The 23251-nt window shown below is 39.1% G+C and overlaps 1 protein-coding gene across 4 annotated transcripts in view; it reads right to left on the minus strand.

The window, feature by feature from the left end:
* Window positions 1-10616, minus strand: part of CDH10 (cadherin 10) — a 208802-nt gene extending 198186 nt beyond the window's left edge. For 3 of the 4 annotated variants that reach the window (XM_019483347.2, XM_019483346.2, XM_019483343.2), the window contains exon 1: window positions 10206-10523. The gene's annotated coding sequence lies outside the window, so the exon portion shown is untranslated. The other variant, XM_019483344.2, reaches the window with a different exon arrangement.
* Between the last annotated feature and the right edge of the window lie 12635 nt (window positions 10617-23251).

A 23251-nucleotide genomic window follows, 5' to 3' on the forward strand; every position in this document is an offset into this window, starting at 1 on the left:
ACAAAATAAAGTAATAATTTCCTACCACCTATTTGATTTCATCCAATTAATAAGTCAATGAAATCACAATACAATCTCATCTCTGCCAACCTAAAGCAGACAGGTTCTAAAAGTTAAAGTGTACACAATAACAAGATAAAGTAGAGTGTCCATTAAAGTATTTACTTTTCCACTGGGAAACACATCTGCCTGTGTTTGTTAGTGTTACAAGAGATGCAATTGTACTTTCCCCGCTTACCCAGACCTGAGGAAGTATGCAAGGCATTAGAAAACTTGTTCTACTTTATTCCACCATGCAGTTAGTCCAGTAGAAGACATCACAAAAAAAAAAAAAAAAAAAGGTCCTTCCTTCATTTGACATTCACACAGAGGCTACCCTCCAGAAGACAGGATCCGGTTCATAACACATTTCATCCAGTAAGTTCTTATTCATAAAGATTTAATAAAATGCTCTAGAGTGTGAAGTCAAGTGAGGAATAGTTTTTCTGACATGCCAGGGATGTCCATAACTTAATATTATAGTAATAACTAAATAGTTTCAGTTCTTGAAAGCAATGTTGTTGCTCATCTTTTGTGTATTCAAGATACTTTATGAAGTTCAGGCTAAACCTGAATATTTAAAATAAAAACAAATTGATGACAGAGTAGAATATAGCCAAATAAATGTAGTTTACTAAAAATGTGACCTAGAATTCACCACTGTAGATACACTGATGATTATTTATGGTTTATGGCCCAATACTGGTAGGAGAATCATGATAGACCAGAGGTGCTCTACCTTTTAGCACTGCAGGCCACATGAGGGGTGTAGGGCCAGTCTGTAGGCCAAATCAGACCCTGTATGACAGGACAAGGATCCAGGGACCCCACACTACCTCTTTCCATCCCTGTATGCAAGAATCAGGCTCCAAGAGCCCCATGATGTCCCCACCCAGCCTCATGTGCAGGGATCTTGCCCCACACCACCCCCTGCCTGGCCCCATGCATAGCATTTGGGGGCTTGGGCTTCGTGCTGCTCCTATTCAACCCCAATGCAGGGATTGGGCTTTGGGAGCCTTGTGTACCTCTCTCCCCCTCAGCCTGGCATGCTGGAATTGGAGCCCACAGAGTTCAGCATGATAGATGAGGCACATAGAACCATAGATGAAATGACACCAGGGACTGGAACTCGCCTGTGGGCCATGTGTTGAGCACCCCTGGGATAGACTACAGAGCCCATATGCTTCTTTTTTGCAGGATCTGGGACTTAATAATGCACACAACTTTTCATCTTTTTATGGCTGAGTGATTACTTGTGCAAAATACTTTATAATTAAACAAATGGAAAATAAAAAAGTATATAGTATTGAATTTAGAAGACATATACGGATAGGGTGAAAGAATAATGTGAAGAATGTAGGAAGATATGCTCCAATGTTTAAGACAAAGAGCTTATTTACTTATGTCATTAAAATATATCACAGGAATAAAAAAATATATAGTAAGTAACCTTTCCTAATGCCTTGCTATTTTTATTCTTAGTGCTATTGTTCTTTGTTTAGTTTGAATTCTGTAATCTCTCCTAGCTTTGCATGTTTTATCTCCTTTGTGTTTTTCAGTTATTTCCTATTATTGAATATTATATTGCAGCTATATTACATATTATTTGCACATAATAAAAAGATGGATAGTTATTTCTAGTAGTGTGGGTTTTTCCAAAATCACTATTAAAAAAAAAAGCAATTCAAGAGTGAATTCCTACTGTCTTAAAGCATTCATTTACCTCACCAGTCAATGAATCACTCAAATATGTGCTTGCACTAAAATCAGTGTGACTTAAGTATGTTTATGTGATTTGCTGAGAAGAGATGGCAGCTGAAACAGACCAATGGGGTCTATTTAACCAATAGTAAAATGGGAAAAGATTCGCCTGGGTGATAAATTTCAGATCCTGACTCTTTCATGAATAGCTTTTACTTCCAAGTTCATTGTTGAAATGAAAGCACTTCTATACAGAGATTAAAAACTCTGATTGCAAGAAGACAGTCATGAATTGATGTTTAAAGGAATTACATAGCATGCTTATTTTTAAATGAAAACCCAGGTATTGGCATAAAAAAGAGTTAAAACATTCATTGTGATTATGTAGAAGAGAGAAAGTGATCACAGCTGTATGTCCTAAGTACAATATATGTCCTGAGTTGCAGGAAGGGGCCAGCTGTCACAAAGTAATTTCTTAGAATGCACTTTAAAGCCAACGGTGTTTTCAACAGATAATGACAAGCATGTTTGAGGTAGGTACACATGTTTGCAAGGCCCAGGGTTATTTTAAGCCATGTGATCATAGATCATGCTTGTACAGATGTTTGCTAGTGGTGGAAGGCACATTGGGAACCCAATCAAAATAAGCTGGGGTAGGGAGAGGGGCAGATGGGATCAGGGGGCTGGTGCGTTGGGAGGGGTTGGTGAGTAGGGGGGCTGGTGGGTCTGTGAGGGCATTGGTAGGTCTGTGGTAGGGGTTGAATGTCCTGGGGTAAGGAGGAACAGAGGGCTAAAAATAGCCCAGTCAGGGAGGAGGGAGGAGGGGCTTTAGAAAAAGTGTAGCCCCAGTGCTGGGGCAAGTGGATGGGCTTTCCCAGACCTGAGGCTGCACTTAGACGTTAATTAGATCAGGTTAACCCATTCCCAACCTAAGTTAGTTCACCTCCTCAGATAAACCAAGTTACACTGGGTTGGCCTTTTTTTGCCCAGTCTAACTTCCCCAGACATCTGTAACAATCTGCACTTAGATCAATCTAAGCCTAGTTAGGTCTGTACATAGGTGCTCTGGAAATTTAGGTGACTATTCTCAATTCAGCATGCAGGAGTGAGAAGGAAAGGGAAAAAAAGGCTGAAAATCTTTTTTTGTTTTGTTTTGTTTTTTTTTTACAAAGGAACAGTGGCTGTATACAGTCTTTATGAGCTCAGTTTACCAACCTTTGACAAGGGTTTTCAATTATTTTCACTACAGACCACAAAACTGTTCATGCTTTCTTGATATCATGGTAGCCTCTGGTACCATGGAGGGTTTGGTCCTATATCAAATGAACTTACTACTAGGGCATATCCTTAGTGAGAATTCCACATTTGACCTATACTTTGAAAAAACAGTTTAAAATATTTTTTAAATTGTGATATGACATATTTACCTATTATTTTACACTCTTCTCTCAATGGACAGAAATGTTGTTGTTAGGCTTCCTCCAACATATCTTTATATAGGGTGGACAATATGCCACAGACTTCTCTAGTTTTAAAGATTTAAATGCATAGAGGGTTCAGATTTTGTGTAAATGAAATATGCAGTTTTTGCCCAAACTCAGGTTTCTGCAACTGAGATTTATTTAACTTCTTTAGATCTCATAGCTTGCAGGATCATCCTACTAATATATGCTGCCATTCCATTACTGAATCTGACCTTTGTCTTGAGCCAGAGCAGAAAGAGGCACAAATTATCTACTGGAAAATTCAGGCAAAAAAAATCGTATCTCCCCCTAGTACTGTGGAGTTCCAGAAGATGTGCATATTGTTTATGGGCCTACGTCCAATATTATTACCAGAATTTTTCAACAGAATGATGAAAAACTGTCTCTCTCTGAACCAAATAAATGTACCCTGGGAGAGTTTTATATGAAACCAAATATTGAAAAGTGCCAAAAATAAGTTTCAACTTGAAAAAAATGCAAGTGATTATATCTGAAAGAAAATAATCAAACATACTAATATTCAGTGGGAGGGAAAACTTTGGAAGAAGCTGTTATACAGCAATAAAAATGGCATTTTGACATTCTGGATTACACGGATGTAGAAGCATCACTTGACAAAGCCGGGAAGTCAAGTCTAGTACCTACAGGGCTTAACCAAAATGCATAGAAATCAGTATGAATCTTTCCAATTATTTCAATAGGTTTTAATTAGACCTGAGTCTCTGGCCCAAATATTACTTCTAAAATAGCCACACTGAAAGGGAGATAGACTGGGGAATTTAAAATGAAAGGGTGAGTGAGTTTTCCATTTCAAATTTCTATGGTTCATAAAAAAGTACTTAAAAATGACCAGCAATTGGGGCTATTAACTAAGGAGTTCAGATTTGTGTAAAGAAATAAAACATTATGGATCTCAGTTGAAACAGTTGAAATTGATGTCCAACACCTGGCAAGTATGTCTTATGATTGGTATATGTGTTTTTTTCCTCAGGAAAAAAAGGCTTTTCATACCAGACCACACATACAAGTGATCAATCTGCACACAGATAAGTCTAATCATTTTGAACAATTAAAAAAAATGCTACATGTAATTAAAAAAAAAATTGCCACGTCCTCTACTACATTACATCTTGCCTTAAAACCACAGAGGTTGTGGTGAAGGTAAAGTTTAGAAATATTGTTTTCATTGTACTTGTAATGTCTCCAATGCTAGATATAATTTTAGACTCTCAGATATTTAATATCTTCAATTCAGGTTGCAACTCACTTTGTTCAGAATCATGCAACCTTTAAAGTTCGCAAACTTTTTATCGTTGACTCTAGTAGTAGAAAGGCTGCACTTTCTAGCTTGCTAATTTCCTAAAGTGCTTGTAATGCCTTTTTCTCAACGTGATAACATATGGAGTTTTAAGACTTTTTGAGATATTGACTGTAAATTGAACAGTTGATGCCTTTGTGGTGAAACTGATAGGTCCTTGAGTATTTAATGATGATTATTTAGTAACAGAATAAATAAATCTGAAATTATTTCTTATAACATTCAGTGGCTATATTCTCTAATTGGCCATTCTATATGAGACTTAAACTTTATGACCAGCTCTGCTTTGAATATCTTCAATTAGTAATCCATTTCCACAGAATCCTTAACCGATAAAAAAACCAATAAAAAAAATAAGAATTTGGCCCTACCCTTACCATGTGTAGAAGACAGGATTTTACCATTCCAAATACTTGTGCACAAAACTTGAAAAATTTTGCATACAGAATTCCTTTGATTTCAAAGGGAGTAAAAACAAGTCTTATGTTTGTTCTGTCTTTAAGGAGTCAACCAGTTAGCTATAGCAACCAATGAAAGAATACATTATTCAAATGAATCAGAGTCTTAGACACAGGCACATGCTTTATTTTAGTTATGTTTAATATTATAATTGTGTCATAACTATTCAAATAATCAGTTCATTCTGTTAAATAAACATGGATTTCAGATAACTTGCTAATATTCAGCCTGACATGAGGCCATGATAACAACTCATTTCTACTTAATTTACATTATGTTAATTTGGGGGGGGGAGGGGGAACTCTCAGTGTTATTAAATGCTGTATTTCAACCTCTTTTGCTCATAAGTGCGGTAAATTACATTGATACCTACCCTTTATTTCTAAAAAGCCTATGTGACAGAACATCTGCAGAGTTCAAAAGGATTGCATTCATTTAAAATGGCATGATTTTATCAGGCTAAATGAAGGTATGTCATGTTCTTTATGCTGTAATGCAAAGCACTGAGATGGGATAATGCAATAAATCCAATCTGTAATGTGGCAGATGATGAAATACCAGTGATAAAATCATAAGATTTACAAAAAGCATAATTACATATAATATAATATAAAACTGCACATGGGGAAATATTTTAGACAAGGACTTCTGCAGTTGTCATAAAACACAGAAGAGAACAGCTTTGGCTTTTGAACACCAGCAGAAATCACGTTATGTCTGGGTATTTCATTTCTAGCTACATATTCTTTGAGTGGTTATATTTTTTTAAACTATATACATATTAACATGGTTTAATGTTGTTTTTTTTACTTGTGTTTAAGAAGTGCCATAAAAATAAGTTAAAACAAGAACACCATTGTGTAAAGAAATGATTTTTTTTTTAATTGATGAACATTTGGGGACAATATTAAAAAAAGACACCTGCCATGTTGTCTTAGAGTGTATCTAGTTAACTTCCTAAGGTTTTGTATTCCCCTGATACAGCCTGTTGGTACAGAGATAGCATTACAAACTGCCAAGTAGCAGGCTTGGGTACTGTAGCATATTCCAGATCAGATGGCCTATGATAGTGGAAGCTAGGAAACATCTCACAGATACTTCTAGTGCTTATGCCTCTTGCACACACTCTTCCTCCTTATCAACAGAATGACACAGACATCTATTTCATATACATTTATGAAGGCAAGAAGCAATAATGGCAGATTCCAAAGAGAGAAGGAATAGATATCAAATGTGAATGAGATAAAGAAAATATAGTATCCTATTTATTGTAATACAATCCCAGAAGATGCACAACTTCTTTCCTTCTTCACCCCCTTTCCTTTTATAGCAAACCCACTGTTGATGTTAGATCATCAAGGTGGATGTGCTAGTGGAAAAATGCATATAAAGTGCTGGCTGGTGTATAATCAGCAAATCATCTGCATATTAAGAATTAGATGGAGAAGATAATAAACAGAATTAATGAGCTCAGTGGTCCTCTGATTAAGACAATATTCTGGCCTGCCACCAAACAAACACAAAACATGGTGAAAACCAGGTCTTGAGTGTATCTAATTTTCTTTTGGGCCAGTTGGACACAACACCTTGGCTCCTAAGGAAAGGGTTACTTTCTGTTGCTCTGCTGTTATGGCTTTAAGAAACAGAAGCAGAACTGGTTGAGCTGGGTCAACCCTTCACCCACTGAGTGGAAGAAAGATATGATGAAAAGGATTTAAAGGTGAGAAGGCCACCAACCCAGAGAGAGGAAAATAAAAGCAAACAAAAACAACAAGGCAACTATAACAGGGTTCCAAGAGAAATTTGGAAAACACCTGTTCTAAGGTTAACGTAGGAAGAAGGATATCCTAGAATTTTTCATCCAAATTATGAAATTAGGGCTTTGTTTTGTTTTGCATATTTTTTAATTATATTAAACAATCTGTTTATGTGGAAATAATAGAGACAAATTAATTATCTTATGACAGGGTACCTTGCCTAGTTAAAGGGCAATACTCCACAGTGGTAGTTTTGAAGGTAGGAGGTGAATTGAATTTTTGCTTAAGATATTTTTTACACACAGTTGAAGAAGTCCTCGCTGTACCACCAAGAGCCTTGACTTTTACTTTTTGTATACACAATCATACAAAATTCAATGAAGTTTAAAGATGCTTAATCAATTTTGCCACTGCATGAGTGTTCCCAATACAAACAATGAAGTCATCTGTCATGCTGCCCACCTAAGCAGTCTGGGACTAAAAATGAACCATAGCTCCTTTGCTCCTGACTCACTTTCGATCTAGATATTCATCCTTTATTACAAATGAAATGTTAATTAATAATATATTTTTGCTTCTACTAGTTACCATTATTAATAATACAAAGTAAATTTATATTATGCTGTGCAGCTACAGTGATAAAGCACACCAAAATGTCTTTCATCTCCCTGTTTATTTCCAAGGCTATTTATCTGTCTAAATTTTCTATCTCCTCTTCCACTTCTGACTTTCATGTCAAATCAGGGTGAGGAGATAGCATGTTGTTCAGAAGTAAGAGCACAGATATATGACAAAGTCTAATTAGGAAACCTAAGCACTCATTACTTCACTGGACAATAATGAATACATTTTAAAAATGACCGTTTAGTATAAAGTTAGTTCCCCCATTTTTGTTGTCAGTTCAGCAATATTTCAGTTTTAAATTGACCCTGTGCACTTACGCTGCAACCTAGTGGCATGATATGGTATGAAATTAGAGGATAGCTTATATCACCTGTCACCTGGATGCAAATCTATTTAACAGACGTAGAAAATAAGTCATCTGCACTGTTTCCTTAGAAAATCATGGAAAAATCAGGAAATCACTTTCTGAGAATCAAGGTAGGTATCATTTTCAAATTAACCTTTTGTATCATTTCATTGAGTTATATGACAAGAAAGTTCAAACAATATATTTCCTGTTTCAACTTAAACTGAGTTTTGCATTCTGTCATGTTCCAAGATTTTTTTAATAATTATTATTTAATGGATGGGAGTGACAGTAAGACACTAATTGTGCCTTTTTTAAAGCTAAGCTTATCTGTGGACCATAAGTAAAATCTAAATATTATATCTAGTAGAAACAGTTATTTTCTTCAATTTGCATTTTAAAAGTGAGATACACACATATATATATATATATATCATGTACATCATGTATGCATGTATCACTGCACATACACACAGACACCCCTCCACTCCAAAGCAAAATCCACAATACCAGTCACCGTCGCAGTAAGCAACCAATAAGCACCTACATATAAAATATAAATAGCTATACAAATATATGTCTTAAATACTTTCCTGTGCCAAGTGTACCTACAAAATCAGTACTACAAACATAAGGTGACTAATGCAACCATTAAAAGCTATAGTCCCATACACCCACAATTAATCAGAGACAATATTTCAAACAAAAAAAATGAGTACAAAGTCTTAAGACTTATTTTATCACTACCCTTCTATCAAACAGAATATTGTACATATTTTTCAATGTTCAAACTCATTTTGACACACATCCAGAGGAAATGATGTGAAGTGGGAATAAATTATAACAGAAACCTGCTGCACAAATGAGTTTTTCAGTTACATTATTATTTACCAGAGTGGGTTTGATTTTTGAGGAATTCCCAAGGCACATACAAGATTACCAGCTTATGATCCAAAAAGTATTTATCTCCCTGAGCAAGCTGCATTGACTCTACGAACCTGCTTTTTCTATTCTGGAAAAAAAATTGCTTATCTTTTCCACTTCCTTCTCCTAGTCCTTTATTCCAGACTTACTCTTTCATCTTTCTTTAAAATATCAAACATTTACAGTACATTCAAAGGATATGTGATTAGCATAAAACTTTTAGTAATTTGAAATCCTCAAAAAATACTAGAACTAGATGAAAAACATTCCTGGTAAGTGGCATATTTCACAAGGGACTGAGAGGTTCAGAAATATTTCCCAAGCAAAAACTAGTAATATTAACATGTAAATAAATAAATAATAATAATTAAAAAATTGACACCATTTAAAAAAGACATTGTTCTTTGCAGTGCTGCATCTTCACACAGCACATAAACAGAAAGAAAACAATGTAACTCAAAACATCTTAACAGTATAGGAAGTACAGTTTTGGATAATAGAGAGGCTTTTACTGGAATGAAAGATGAAGATTGTAGAAAACAGCTCCATTTGTGTGGAAGCAACAAAGATGATAGGTCAGTTTTAAAATGCTAGTAGCTGTTTGTCACTGATTGCACGTGCAGATGCATCCTCCTTAGCTAAAGAACTGCTAGGTTTTTCAGACTGCAACTGTCTTGTACAGTATTAGCCTATTGCAAATTTCAAGTGCAGCTGACAGTGCCATCAACAATTACTTGTTGGGAATGTGGATTTGGACTTGAATTGTGCTGCATTAATTTAACACCACATAAAATATGGATTTTATTGCAGCAGTGACAATACAAGCTCACACAACTGCTGACTAAATATTTTCTTTCTTCTCTCTCCTTTTCTCTTTTTTATCTTCTTACTAAAATGGGAAATGTATTTTTAAGGGGAAAGTATGCATCTTTTTCTTCCCTGCATTCACAGATAGCTACACATTTACATATGTATATGAAGTATTGCCTATATTCACCCTCCTGTCCATCTCCAGAGACTTGTTTCCTGAAGAAGTATTTGCTTTAAGTGTGTGTAATTATACTGAAATGTTATTCAGAGGAAAAGCCAAACATGATAGTCTAATATTAAAGAAAGGTGTCACAGACTTACAAACAGGAGTGGAGTGTGGGCATATATGTATATGCTGCATGCCAGGCTCATGACAGTTACATTGTGAAACATTAAGCTTTTTCAGTGCAAGTAGTAACCTCCCCCCCACTCCTCACTGAATTTGCAATAACTGAATATTAATAGAAGCTGTGTTGCTTGGAACTAGCTTGCTTATTGGAAAAAAAGGCTTTGCAAAAGGTATAGTTCTTCAGTCTGGCATAGGTAGAAATGAAATGTACTTTGAGGAGAGAATACACACGTTTACCTCTTTCCCTTTATTAACCATATTTGCTAAAGCATCTCTATAAACATATAAAAGTTGCATATATTAGAATAATTCTGTGTGTTCATTAAAAACATTGCTGTTAATACTCCCAGAAAATAAAACCACCTAAGGAAATGCAAAGAAGAAAGACTCCTACCTTTTATTCTGCTTCTGAGTACAAGTAGTGGTGTCCAATCCAAGCAAAACTGAAGTATTTGCTATGATCGTCTCCTTTTGTGTGTGTGTTTTCTGCTGTTATTTTCTAAGACTGATCCTACTTGGATCTAACTCAGATTTTTTCTCCCAGCATCACTTAACTCTGGACAGCAGGGAACCAAAGCTAAGGGGGGAGCTCTCTCTCTCTGACTTGATTTCATTCAGAGCTCCTGATTAAAAAAAAAAAATACTCCCTCACAGGAAGAGAGAGAGAGAGAGAGAGAGAGAGAGAGAGAGGTTCTGCTGATAGAGCTGCAGCACTTACCATGGGAAGGTTAGAGACTGGGGAAGCTCAGGCTTTTCCAAGCACACAGCGATTTGCAAGTGAATGCAGTGGGAGGGTACAGTGAAAGGAGGGCTTTTTTTGTTAAAGCCTGTCCCCCTCCCCTTTGTGATAGAATGGCTCTCTGTGTTTGAAGTCCAAGGTAATCAGCTAATCTTATTGGTTTGTGGGGATAATGAACAGTAAAGACCCGACTACTTCTTGTAATCATTTTTCTTAATTAGATATATTTACTTTTCCCTGTATCAGTCCTGAGCCTGGAGCACCATTATGCCAAGCTACCTCCCCCCCCCCCCCAAATAGGGTGCCAAGTTAAATCACAAAGAACTGAAATGCAACCAGAGAGGGTTATGATTGTTTTCACTGAACTGCCTTTTCCATTAGATTTAAAAAAATCCTCCTTCATCAGTGTTACAGAGTATACAAAACAGAGCAAGTTCCCATCGCATAGGGTCCTGATACATTTCCAGAGGTCATCTAGCATTATGGTGTAGAAATAATTACTTATTCCCCCAACCTTATTTTTCCCCTCAGGTTCACATTTGCCTGTCCTGTGTTTTGTTATATCGTTATTTCAATCAGTGCATTGCAGTTTCTCATTTTAAAGATGTAATCCTTTTCACAGAGTTAATCTGGACCAGTTGATGTTTCCTAATACAACAAATTGGACTCAGTATAATCCTCCTTGGATCATATTAAGACCAGTCCTTTCAGTGTGATATAGTAGAGGATTGTGTGCGCATTTATTAGGAAAGCAATGGCAAATATCCACCCAAGATTAAGCCAATGGATGTCAGTATTGCTCCATCCAAACAGTGTCACAAAGGACCTTTTCTGGTTGTAAAAAAGAGCTAAAAAAACAGAAATGGAGAAGTATAATATTTGGACTGTAGAAAAGAAATGTGTAAAAGTAAGGCAAATAATTCAACTAAAAATTCCTAACAAAAGCGGTCTTCTCAGATGAAAAGACAGAAGTCCCACCACCTGGGTCCGTGACCATAACTGGTCTGTAGAGCAGTTAGTAGTGGTCCATGGAGAGCAGGTACCTACATTGTGCTGGCTCTCTTTCCTTTTCCCAGCTTTGTCGCGGCTTAGAAATATGTTACTTTCTATATTCCTGGAGTTGCCAGAGAAATGTAACATGATCACCCAAAGGTGTGCTGATGATCTGTGTAAGAAGAAGTGGTCATGAAGAAAGATATGTTCATTCCGTTAGACATAGATGCTAGGTGTGTGTGTGTGTGTGTGTGTGTGTGTGTGTGTGTGTGTGTGTGTGTGTGTGTGTGAAAGAGAGGGAGAGAAGAGAGAAAGAGACTGAAACACAACACTGTATGAGAGTTAAAGTAGAGTAGGCAAGATTTAACCCCCTCTGTTATACTAACATCTGAACATATTAACTGACAAACAATGGAACAATGCAACAAAAGAAAATCTCTCTTTCCTAGGATATAGCAGGTTGCTCTGTGACTAAATTTTTCTGTCTCAACAGATTATTAATTCTCTCTAGAAAACACAAATAAGTTAAATGAACTAGAATGTACTCAGTTACACATGCTTTGTCAGTAAAATACATTAATGCAATAATATTTATAAACAACAATTTTCTTTGTGTTTGCTTTGCTTCCTTCTTTCCCATAGCTGTATCAGTCTAACAAATAATAATTGCCATTCTTTCTTCTCTTCTTGGTTTTCTACAACTTTCCTCTCCATTACTCGTTTTTTCTCAGGAAAGACAGAGAATTAAATTCAAGGTTCCTTACTCTATCCAACATGAGAAACTATTAAGTGAAAACAGCTCTGCACATTTTCCACTGATCTGTGTTACATCAATGATATTAAGATGTCTGTGCCGATTTCCAATCATTTCCCTTTATTTGTGCGTAAGAGGAAATATAAAATTCCCTTGTATTTGATGACATCTCCCCTGGACGGAGTTGAATGTGGAGTTCAAAACACTTGCCTAGTCCAGCTGTACCAACTGTGTTTCTGTTTCCTAAAAGCAACATGTCTAGGCTTGGTCCCCATAGTAGCAAGCTGAACAACTTCTTAAAGTGACAGCTACATTGCCAAACCTACAGTACAGTACAACTCACAGTGGAAGGGGTTAAAGAAGCTTTTAAAATGTATATTATTGTGAGAAAGCTCAGTAAATCTGGATAGCACTGTTCTGACAGTGATCCAAAAATGTTACAAGTTGTACATTGCTGTAATTAATTGTACAAGTTGTACAAGTTGCTGGCAATTAACGTGTTATGTTTTTAACAGGCTGTCATAGAATCATAGAAAAGGGCTACAAGGGACCTCGGGAGGTCATCCAATCGAACAACACTCCCCCCCTGCCCCCCTCCCCTCCCCTCCCCACCACTCAAGAAAATATCATGCTATCTAAAGTATCCTATAAAGTGTTTGTCTAACCTATTCTTAAAGCTACACAAACCAGCCTTTCACATAACTACCAGACACACATTGCCCAAAAACTCTTAAGAAAACCCTAGCTTGCCACAGGTAAATAAGGGGAATGAGGATACTGTCAATGTCTTGTCACTGTAAGGACAGGAAGTGGTTGTTAAAAGATACAGGAGAGATCCAAAAAAACCGTACCAGGCCCCCTCTTACAGGGGACGGCAAAAACCCTCACAGTCCATGCCCAAGAACTGTAGGGTAAATTATTTTCTGATCACAAAGAATATTTTATCTTTATTATTGTTTTGCAATCATTATGAAACCATACATTAAATGACTGTGCGCATCTGTGTATATATTCTGCTGGGACAAATCCTAAAGGTGCAAAGAGGACATGTTGACATCCTCATTATGAAACCATACATTAAATGACTGTGCGCATCTGTGTATATATTCTGCTGGGACAAATCCTAAAGGTGCAAAGAGGACATGTTGACATCCTCATTCAGGAAAAAGAGAATTTTGTTTCACTTAAATAGTTTGTTAAATTGGATTAAGATTAATCAAAAAACTAATGCCAGAATAATTGTGTCATACATATAGATTTTTTTCAGGAATAGCTTTAATTTCTCTTCCCACTATAATATTAAACAAGTCCTAATAACTCTAACTTCCATTTCCCATAGAGTGATAACCATTAAGAACACAATTACCCTCAGTGACATCACAAAAATATCTAAGACAGCAGTTATTCATTCATACGAATCCAGAGAAATGTTTAAGTTGGCCACTACACCACATCAGGTGGAGCATTATAGTGGGACTGGTAGCATAGACTATAACAGGCCTCTCAACACTAATTTTGTAAAGGTTCTGTTTACAATTGCTTGAAATTTTGCAAAACTATTTGGGATATTTTTTTTTTTCCATGCTCAGTGTCCACCTTGCTGTTTAATCGTTTTCAGCAAAAACACTCCTGCTATTTTCTAAAAAAGAGACTAGAGAATATGCATTTTGGTTGCATTAAAAAAAATACTGGCAAACTTGAAATTTGACTGATAGTCCTGCATTAGATTTCAGTTCTGTCTGCGCAAAATATTTACTGCAGAGCTGAATAATTAGCTCCACAGTAAAATATCACCGTCTACATGTACAACCCTATTAGGTTGCAGTAGACTGATAAATGCTGCTGCAAGGTAATCTGGCTAAACACAAGTACTACCCTATGGCAGCATTGTTTCATGTGCCACAGCATACATGTAGACAGTGATGGGGCTGGCTGAGTCAAAAAGGTGCTTCAGCAGGCAATGCCTGCTGGCAAGCAATCCCTGCACTGAAGCATCCTTCTGCCCCAGCCACCCCCTCTGCAGCACGTGGCACCCAGTTGGGCTCCACGTGCTCCAGAGCAGCTGGCTGAGATGCAAGGGTGCTTCACCTTGGGGGCTACCTGCTGGCTAGCCCTGAATTGAAGCACCCTTGTGCCCCAGCCAACGCCTCTGCAACACATGGAGCCCAATTGGAGCAGCCCTGGGCTGGCAAACTTGCCCCCCTAGGTCCCCTGCCAGCCTAGGCTGTTTCTACTAGGCTTGCTGTACTGCACACAAATAAACTCCAGAGAAATATGCTCACAAGTTTTTTACTCCTGGGTGCATGATCAAAGGCATGCCCAGGAGCAAAAACACTTCAGAGTAATAAGCTCTGGAGCTTATTCATGAGGATTAATTGTATGTGTAGACATGCTTAATATGTTCTCTTGCTGTCCTCATGAGAAAGCAGTCAAATCTGGCCAAGGTATAAAGACATTAAAAAAAAAATCTATTCCTAAATGCTTAAAAATAATTCTCACAGTTTTGCATCTAAATTTCCACCCAAAAGGTGTGACTACATGAGCAGGAATGTACATTTCCACAGAGACAAATAGCTGTGGCATATATTTCATAGATTTCATAGACATTAGGGCTGGAAGGGACCTATTTGTGCTGCTGCTACTTGTCTTTGGGGAACACCCATGCACATGCAGTCTGGCATGCAGCAAATTGCCCCAGGTGGGGTAGGGGAGGATGGGACCAGCACCTGGGGTGGCCCCAGCAGCCTTACCAGGATTCCTGGGGGCCTCCTAGGGATGCAGTGGCAGTGATACGGGCATGTGGAGCATACACTGCCACCATATGTGCCACCTTACTTTTTTCTGCCACATTTTTTTGACATTGGTGTAAAAAAAAACCCACCATGCTGTATATGCAACATGTGTGTTCTGTGGCACTGGAGGTGCATTTGTGGCACTGCAAACTGTAGGTGTGCACTCATCTGGACATGCACAAAGAGTCCATCTGCACTGAGCATATTCACAACCATGGTTGAGCAGGATTCTTCCTGCAGTTCCTTTGGGCCTAGCCTGCTGAGGGCCTTGGTGGGTCAGATACTTGAAATGAAAACATGGTACCCTCAGTGATCAACTTGATGAATCCAGGCACTTTAGAGGATGATGCCACCCAGTTTTTATGCTAAGGGGACAAGAATGGGCCTGTGGAAGTGGTGGGGTAATTGGTTTGGAACAGGTGACTGGATGGAGAGGGAAATTAGAACTGTGGCTGTTAGGACAGTGGTGAGGAAGGAAATTGAGTATGAGGTGTGGGCTATTTAAACAAGCTAGGAAAAATGACTAGATCAGAGATACAGAGGTGAGAGGCTGCCCATGAAGGATAAGGAGGTAAAAAAGGAAATAGGTATGGGTGGGGAATTGGGAAATGAGGAGGGAAGGAGACAACAGAACTGGGATTTGTACTGGCTGGACAAAGACATGGACTTGAAAACGAGGGCAGAAGAAAAGAGGGACTGAAGATGGGAAATAAATATGATAAATATTTCTGTTGAGGGAGAATTGGCTTTGGCTGGAAAAAGAGACTTAGAGACAATGGTCAAGCATGACTAGAGGAAGGTACAAGTGAAGTCCAAGGCTGGGGTTAAGAAATTGAATGAACAGCCTAGAAAAGTGGAACTAGGCCTAGAACAGGGGCATCAATAATGTGTCTTGTTGCTTGTTTGGGGTTCTACCCCCAGTTTGATACTATTTACGTTAAAGAAAACACCCATGTTAAAGGCACATGAATACATTTTCAAAATGAAGTTTTCAGAGTGAGGAAATACAGAATTCAGGTTAAACCCACCGGTGTGTATGTATCATGCAATAGCCTCTAATTGTGTATTCACATAATACTGGTTCTACAGCACACCTGGTCATACACCCTGCAGGATGCCTGTGGCAGGGCACTGTTTGTGCCTGTCACTTTACGGGCCTGAAGACAGCAGCCAGCAGGTGCCTGATGAGGGCAGTCATTTTTGATTCAGGGCTACTCATATAAACAGGGCATTTTGCTGCTGGGAGGCCAGGCAACAACATTGCCTGGCTACAGGTATCATCTGGAGGTAAGGGAGGAGCTGTAAGGGATGGTCAGGAGGCTCCTGGTCCTGGGCATGACCTAAAACTGCACCCTGTCAGGAGTGGGTGGCCTGGTGGGGTTCTCAGTGGTGCGAGAGCCCCCAGGAAATGCCAGGCCAGTTACCATGCCGGTGAAAGGCGGGTTGGTGTGTCTTAACCCCAACTCCCACAACTGGGTGGGTTATACCCTTGTAGGGTCTGGAAGGTGGACCCCAGTGAGAGAGTGGGGCCATAGACTAAAACCTGTCTTGATATCCCCTGACTGGTCCATGCTGGAGTCAGGACCAAAAGGATCAAAAGGCCAGGGGCCCACCATGAGGGACGCTGAGAGCCTGGGATTCCAACTGGCCTGGAGGTGGGCCAGGGCCAGTAGAGCCAAAGGTCCCAAGGGGACCACATCCATAAGGGGAGTAGCTGGGAGAGCTATGTAGCCTAGAATGAAGGTGGAATAGGCCGTCTGAATGGAGGGATCCAGGTGGGGTTCAAATAGCAGGATTCTGGGGCCCAGTGTGGGGCCGATGATATTGACAATAGCTGGATGCCATCTGCGAGGCTTGGGCGGCGGTGTAGGGGAGGAACGGATCCTCAGATAGCAACCCCTCACATTGGGGCAAGAAATGGGCAGCCTCCCACTTAATTAACATCAATTAATTAATTAACATCAAGGCATGGCAGGTGAGAAGGCAGGCGGTTAGCCCAGAAACAGGTGGGTGGGCCACAGGAAAATAGGCCCCGAAAAGGCCCCCTGTTACAATGTCCCATCCTGGTATGAATCAGGATTATGTAAGTGAAGTACAGTTTCTATTGGGAGAGCAGAGAGTGTACATGGACTCTTTGGTGTTGTGTATCAGAGAAAGCCACAGGAGGAACAATTCATTCCATTTTTAGTGCAGGGTTTAAATAGTGCCCAACAAAATGAGGCTTTGGACCGCACATGGAACAATGAAGATAAAGCAAAATATTGGATTGCTTTTTATTAGGAGGCCTCTGTTTATCCTGTGTACTGAATCTGTTCATGTAATTGAAGACAATATTATAGACAGTATGCACAATGGTACCAAATTAAGATTGTGCGGTCATTAATAAAAGCAAATGTGCTAAGACCAAAAAAAAAAAAAAAATCTTGTCTCTGCCCAACAAGATTACACTCTTAAGTATGGAGTTAAGGTTGCCCAAGACCAACAACCCCCACTTTAGACCACTAAGAAGAATCCAAAGGCCAGATGGAATCCAGATGTTCAGTGTCTTGATGATGGTAGCTTTTGTCAGAGAGCAACAGATAAAAAATGCTGCTGACTACCTAATGGCTCAGCATGGGCATGTTTCTGTCAGGGTGATGTCTCTCAGCCTTTCTCCAACCAAGGAATACCCATAAGGCACTGGGGCTAGGGTTGAGGCACCCTATACTGCCCTTATTTTGGAGGTTGCAAAATGGTGGTATTTCATAGGAGCTATTCTGCTATGAGTAGTCCCATCACATTGCTACCAAGCCATCCAGTCAGATGCAGTTTATGGTCTTACCCAGGACCTATATAATATAAGTAGTGTGAGTGTAAAACTAAAATGGGACATAGCTGCAATACAAAAATCCAACCCACTGAAAAGCAAAATCAGCAGTTTTGCCAGTAATAGTGGCCATGGCACTTGGGACTCCCTATTCTGACAACGTTACTCTGTACTTTTTAGCCTTCTATAGTCTGCCTCCAGCACTGACTTATGGTGTAGGGCATTAAAATCCCTTTGATCCAAAATAGTTGGTCTGCAGAAAATTCCAAGACATGAGGTCAAATCCTCTAATCCTTTGCATCCTGTCTTAATCCAATCTTGTGCATCTTTTCCCATCAGAAAGAACTGATGTGCTATTTTTATGAAAAGGCTGAAATATGCCTCAGAAATATGTTGTACCTGCTGTTTTATTCACAGCAATTATGCTTGAATTCATAATATGAAGCCCATCATGACTTATTTACAAATCTCTCCTAGAGCCCTTGCAACCTGGATCTTCACCTCTTTCAGTACTATAACCTTAAGCATACTTCAAAAGTTTATCTCCAGTTGCCTTGCAGATCCCCTTTGGTATGTTATAAATGAGATGTGGGTTTGATATACAGAAGACAATTGTCACAAACTCATCCATGGGAGACCCTGAGTTTCAACCCACTGTACTGCCACTTGCACCAAGGAACAGACGGAGGTTGCTCTGGGATAACTACTTAACCCAGAAATCCTTACACTGGACCCTGCCAATGCTCTTCACTGCCCTTACACTGGACCCTGCCACTGGAACAAGGGATCCCCTGCCAGCCTAGCTGGCCACCCCATTTGGGTTCTGGAAGAAATTATAGGCCCCCCTTTCCATGGAGAGGGTAGCTTAGAGTATCACTCATCCAGCAATCATTCTTTCTACAGCAATCAGTAAGGAGACAAAATAACACTAGGATTTATTACATAGGACAAAAAAAATATACTAGTAAAACAGAATATAGGTTTGGAGGCATAAAAGTGAAACAAGCAAAGCTTCTTACCTTCTCATTTGGCTCATCTGGGGTCAATGATCTTTCAAAGCCTGAGATTCAAATACACTGATCCTATTCTAACTAGACCCTAAAAAGCCTCCAAGGTCAGGCCCCACCCCATTCAAAAGCATTATTCTCACGATGATAAGTTATTAGAATTGTCCAGAAGTTTCTGGCCTACCTTGGTACCTGGCAAACCTATGGTCTGATGGTCCATGGCTCTCACATGCCTTTACTATAAAGTTGAATCTCCCAACACAATGTTTTGAGACTCAACTCCTTCTGTCTATGTCTGAGAGGGACGAGGAAGGGAAATTAACTTTAAGTTTGTATGTCTCAATCCCCTGTCTGAACCAGACCCAAACTTGTAGAGATATACATAGACAGCATAACATAAGCTATGCAGTGATAACAGCAACATAAATGGATACAGCATAACATTGGCTATCCAATGATACCACATGTGCCATATCAGTACAGTAAACCACAGGAAAAACATTGATGATATCCCACAACCCCCCAAAACATAATCTGGTTCATGACAACCACACACAAACAAGTTTAAACTGCTGGGCAGGGTACTGATCAAACATTTCCACTGTAAAACATGGATTTATCAAAGATTTCTCCAGTGATTAGAAAATAATGTTAATTATAGATAGGGTGACTGTAAGCTCTGGTTTGGCTGGGACAGTACTGTACCAGATTCATAGATTCATACCCTTCCCCACCCTCGAAGTCAGTGGCATTGCTACAGGCAGAGGCAGACAGGTGGGTCATGGTATATAGTCTGGTGAGTGGACAGAGTGCATGGTGCACCAGGCAGAAGAGCAGGCAGATACCACTACTACTGTGTGGGAGCAAGGCAGGTAGACTAGAGTACATGCCGCCCCACCTACATGTGCCTGACCTGGTTTCTCCTGAGAAGTGGCTGGAGTGGGAGGACAGATTAGGCTGGGCACCACTCCAGTCCACCTGCCTTGCTTCAGCACAGCAAAAGTTGTGCCTGCTCGCCCACCAGGTCTCTTTGCCTTCACTTGAAATACAGTGTCCTAGATTTCCTTTAAAATAATATGGTCAGTATATCTACAAAAGCCTACCAATAAGCCATTATGGAGCATAAATGATAACCTTCTGATCCTCTGTTTTAATAGTAATGATCAGGAGAAATGTAAAAAATACAACAAAAAATGGGGTGGGGGGTGAATATAACTGTAAAAGAGGAGAAGGCCTTTGGAAGCATGCCATCTTTGATACATTTATGTTCAAAACACAGCATTTATCTTCATGGCACTTATGACTATTTGTATTAAAGAGGAAATACATTCTAAACTGCATGTTCAGTCCACCACACTTAGACTCTTTTTTGGCTAGGGACAGAAGTTACAAATAAACCAGTTTAAGCCAATAGAAACTGGTTTAAACTTGTAATCAAACAGGGCTAGGCTGGGCTGGGCTTGTCTGCTCCAGCAGAGAAGGGTTGGCGGGGGAGAGAAAGAGAGGGAGAGAGAGAGAAGTGCAGGGACTGCCTCCCCCAGACAAACCCTGGCTGGGATCTGGGGCCAGGTAAAGGGGGTTAATCCCCCCCTTTCCCTAAACTGCCCCTTCCCCCAGTGCAGTTCTGCCCCAATAAACTTACTGAAAGTTACTGCAGGCTATGACTGTGGACTACAAGCCCCAGAATCACCTGGAAGCAGGAAGAGGAAGTGATGAACAACCCTGCAGCATCCTGCTGCAGTGATGCTGGACCACAAATCCCAAAGATCTTGGGGGCAGCAGGGATAGGAAGGGCCAGAGACCTGTCCTCTAGTGCCACCCCGTCCCCCAGCTTCTGGTCTGAGCCGCTACAGGAATGTGACTGCATTTCCTGAATCAGAGGTAAATGTGTGTCCAGTTGTTTCTCAGTTTAATCTTTGCATTTTAGACTAACCTGCAAAGACTGGATTGATTCAGCCTCAGGCTTTTTGACTGTCTGTACTTAGCGCTGGTGTCTGTTGCTTATTTCCCCTTTCACACAATGTCTTTACTGTTTTCTTGTTAGCATTGGTTTTAACAATTTTACAGTTTACTTGAAGGTGTAAATGGCTAGTTAGCAAACTGAGTAGAAGATTCTCAGTTTTGTCAGGAAGCATATTACTAATATGAGTGATAGCAAGTACCTTGCACTTCCCTTGCTCTTTCTATTTCTTCGCTCACCTCCAATGACAGCTGCATTTGAAACAGGACAACCAATTCATACAACCTGTTGTTAAATCCTCTTCTAACATAAATAAATTACTCCCATTTTAGATGTCAGTGGCATTTTTCACAGGTTGAATTTAATCAGAAGTGTGTTTTAGCTGGCATGGTTATAAATTTGAGTGTAATGTACTAACAGTGCTGTGAATGTGTCTTTTCCTGAAGGGATGACAAGTGGTGTATTGCCATCCCATTACCCTTAAATAAGCATGCACAAGCATATGGAATTGAACAGAAATGAACAAATAAATGAGGAAGCCTTCTTCCATTAATAAATTTAATCTGGGTTCATCTAGATACATTATTTATTTTTACATTTGGCAAATGCAATGGCTTACATACTTTAAGGGACAGCTTTAGTCAGACTGCTCACACGTGAAAGAAGTTGCATTTTTTAAGCAAAATAAATTAAACTAAATCTTGGTTTTCAGTCTGTCTAAAATCAGGAATGATTTTGTAGAGTTCAGGAGAACACAGAGCAGATGGTAAAACACTGTTCCTTCTTCCTCTCCTAGCCCCCCCACAAATTAAAAAATGGGGTTTTATACACACACACACACATTTCTAATTTCTATCAGAAAGAAATAGAACTTATTTCTTTCTATTTCTGTTTATTTCTAATATCTATCTATTTCTAATATATATAGATATAGTTATATATTAGCTATATCTATAGATCTAGATCTATCTATCCATATATATATATTAGAAAGAAAGAGAGAGACAGAGAGATAAGCTACATTTTTAATACGTTTACAGGTTGTAATTGTACTGTAAGAGGACAGGAGAGGGGTCTAGCACATGCTGAATTCCTTATGCAGACCAAACTCAGATCCAAGGTGTCCACATGTAGAAGAAGCCCTGTACATAAGGATCTTTTCCTTTCCAAACTGAACAGAATATAATTGGTGCTACTGCTGTAACACTATCTCATCTTATGCAGATTGTTGGAGACGTTCAACTGTAGGTCTCTGACAAAAAGTGAGGCGGGGTTTGGGGGGAGGCACGGGGAGGAATCAAGGAAGGACCAAATCTCTCCAATACTTTCCTCTGCTCTGTACCTGGATTTCTGTATATAGAGTAACACATATCAAAGCAATATGAACTCCCTGTGATTCTAGTGAAAAGAGCCATCTTATATCAGAATGGCTCAAACAGGACCTAGGCTGCCAGGGAGAAAGGATCTCACCTGCAAACATGGCTCCTGGCTCGGAAAAAAAAGGAAGAAAAAGAAAAGAAGAGAAAGAAAGAGAGATCTTTCTGCACAGACCTTGAAGGACTACAGGAGATTTGCAACCAACATTTAGTAAAGATTTTTTTTTCCCCTCCTTTAGTTCTCTCTCATGAATTGTTCCAACAGAAGGAGGCACTCCTGGCCTGCATTTTTATTCAGTCCTTACTGAAAGGCTCCTATGCAAGTGAAGTTTTTTAGAGTAGATACTGAATAAAAACACCTCAGGATTTGTCCCATAATTAAAAAAACAAACCCAAAACAGTATAGGCACACACTTCAGATTTAATAATTGGACCTGGAGTGGAAGAAGATGAGAGAAACATACACTTGACATGACACTCTAGATTATCACCTCTTTCCTCTCCTACTTTCCTTCACCCAAAAAATAAAGAAAAAAGAAAATCATTCAGAGTTTATATGGGCAAAGGTGTGGAACAGCAGGATATAGCTGACCAATACTGTATTTTGTGTTGTATGAATGTCAAATGATTTCCCATTTGTTAAAACTCAATGTAAAAGGACAGCTTAGTAGCTCAGAGTTCAGGCTCCACATACTCGAGACCAACTAAGCATTGTGTACAATGGGTGATATACCAGGTAACATAAAAATACAACAACATGTACAATAACTAAGTCCCAGGCATGTGTGTATTAAATCTATAGTTCAGTGTTATGCAATGTGCTGTCAGTAAACAAGCTCATTGTGAGTGCTTATGTGAATCTCACATGCTACTTTCAACTTAAAAATGTGTATTTATTTGGACACACAGTAAATCGTATATTGCCAACATCCTTTTAAGAAAGGTAATTATGTTCAGAATATTATAACTATTAAATGTAATTTTGAGGATCATACTCTAAGCAAGTGTAAATC

The sequence above is a fragment of the Alligator mississippiensis genome, chromosome 5 (assembly GCF_030867095.1).
Source record: "Alligator mississippiensis isolate rAllMis1 chromosome 5, rAllMis1, whole genome shotgun sequence".
In the NCBI taxonomy this organism is placed as follows: domain Eukaryota; kingdom Metazoa; phylum Chordata; order Crocodylia; family Alligatoridae; genus Alligator; species Alligator mississippiensis.